This window comes from Ixodes scapularis, unplaced genomic scaffold, assembly GCF_016920785.2.
Source record: "Ixodes scapularis isolate PalLabHiFi unplaced genomic scaffold, ASM1692078v2 PGA_scaffold2__306_contigs__length_199485367, whole genome shotgun sequence".
NCBI classification, from domain to species: Eukaryota; Metazoa; Arthropoda; class Arachnida; order Ixodida; family Ixodidae; genus Ixodes; species Ixodes scapularis.
The window spans coordinates 17,496,627-17,499,112 of record NW_024609857.1 but is presented as its reverse complement, the minus strand read 5'-3'; positions in this window follow the sequence as shown (position 1 = coordinate 17,499,112).

Below are 2,486 nucleotides of genomic sequence, written 5' to 3'. Positions count from 1 at the left end.
AGAAGCAAACACACGATCATGAGCTTCAACTAACCAGCATCCCAATTCAACTCAAAACGACAACAGCACAATAATTAGCTTTCACAAGCATAATGACGAAGCCACTTCTTCAACTCTCCTTTGCCAGTAACACTGAAAATATCTTCAGGAAGGGTATTAAAAATGTCTGACACGTAAAACGACCGCATTCGTTTTCCATATCTGGTGACACATCTTTGCACTTCATACCGAGGAGACGTTCTGAGGAGGCGCGATGGTGTATGAACTGTTTTAAAACTTTCACTCCAAAAATGGCGTAGCAGAACAGTTTCAGTATACAAACTACGTAATCTTGGCATCTGCAAATCTCTAAAAAAATCCTCACTGGATGAAAAACATGAGTTATACGCTACACTTCGCAAAATTCCTTTGAAAATGCTGTCAATTTTAGAGTGCCAAGATGTTGTGCAATAGGCATGTAGCGTCACCCCATATCGCAGTACACTGTATGCAAGCGCATGGACAATCGTTTTTCTAACCTTAAAAGGAACAAACAATCTCATATTATACAACATACACGACTCTCCTTAGCACACAACACAGATGTGCCATTTGTTTGTTCCACGACATATCATATTCAAAAATCAGACCCATATATCTTGTATAGTCCACCCAGGGAACAGGCTTACAACAACAAAGTTTGCAACCAGAACTGTGTAGAAGAAAAGGGGCATTGGAGAATCCGGGTTTCAGGGGATTACGGAAACAGACGAGTTTAGTTTTTAATGGGTTAACTCTTATACGGTTGGCCGCATACCAGTCCATAACTTTAAGCACATTTAACTGCAGAGCGTGAACCGCCTTTTCGAAATTGATGTGTCGTGAAACAAGCAAGGTGTCGTCGGCATACTGAAAAATATCACATCCAGAAATAACAGTTTCTAGGTCATTTACATAAACATTAAAAAGTAATGGGGATAGCACCGAACCCTGAGGGACGCCGGTTTCGAGCAACTGGGTTGAGCTATTAACTTTATCTATAGAAACCACCTGGGCCCTACCTTCTAACAGATTTTTCAAGAGCGAGTGAAAAGGTCCACGGAAACCGAACCTCCAAAGCTTCTCTAATAATATCTCATGATTTACCGTGTCGAAGGCCTTGCTGATGTCTAGAAAAACGGCACATGAAAACATGTTGCCCTCAAAACCAGAGTAAATTTTGTCAGCTACATCCTCTAAAAGTAACTGCGTACCACTCCCAGAAATAAACCCATATTGCCTAGAAGAAAACAGCGAACACTCATCAATGAAACTGGTCATTATATGGAAAATGTGTTTCTCAAACACATGTTCTAGCACGGGCAAAATCGAAATCGGGCGGTAGTTTTCTACCTTTTTAGGATCCCCGCCTTTGAAAATCGGTCGCACTATAGCAGTCTTAAGCTCATTAGGGATCACGCCCAATTCGATAAATCCGTTTAACATGAAAAGAAGTGTATCCTGCAGATATCTGAAGTTTCTTTGAAGACAACCAAGAGTTATACCATCCACGCCTGGAGACCTAGTGGGCTTAATGCTGAAGAGAATCGAACGTAAATCGTCCAAGCTCATGGGATAAAGAAAAGCGGAGGTTGCGTTCATCTCTATTACTGCTTCCGAAATACCAACTCTTTCTGGGGCAGAAGTGGATCTAACAAAGTAGGAATTGAATCGTTCAACAATATCTCTCAATTTGTTACCGAAATGTTTTTTTACAACGTCATCCAGGGATGGCTTTCGCTGATGACCACGAACAGTATTAACAAGTGACCATGTCTCTGAAGAGCTAAAGCGCGCCTTTTCAAACTTGTTCTTGAAGTGCTTTCTTTTCGCCAGTCGAAGCATAGCATTAGCTCTGTTCCTCGCGATCCTAAATTCAGAACGAAGTTTATTATTCTCTGGTGCCCGCCGACTCCGTGCCCAAGCGAGTTCTTTTGCTTTTATGGCGGTAAGTACCTCCGTGTTCAACCATGCGTGATCCGGTCTTCGTTTTTTTATACTAACTGTTCGTTTACATTTCTCTGTGAAAGAATTAATGATCTGTGTGAACTTTGTGTACAGGTCGGATTGGGATGTGGACTTACGAAATGAGATCCAATCAAATGTCGAAATGAGGCGATCTAGTTTTACATTATCGATAATTTCTATTTGCTTTGTTTCGGCTTCAGGCTTTGTCTCCCCAGAGTTTACAAACTGACATCCTACAAAATAATGATCGGCCATTTTTTCCGTGATAACCGATGACATTGTAACGGTATTCTCAGCTCGAACGCAGATATGATCGATGCAGGACGCGACTAGTTTACCTGATATTATCTCTTCTCTTGTAGGAGCTTTAATAGTGCTTTCAATACCCTCGTTTGCAAGAATGTTTAAATAATCACACACATCAGATCGTTCCTGTTTCGCTACATCGATGTTAATATCGCCAACCAAGCAGAATAAACCCCTGTTATGCATTTCATTGA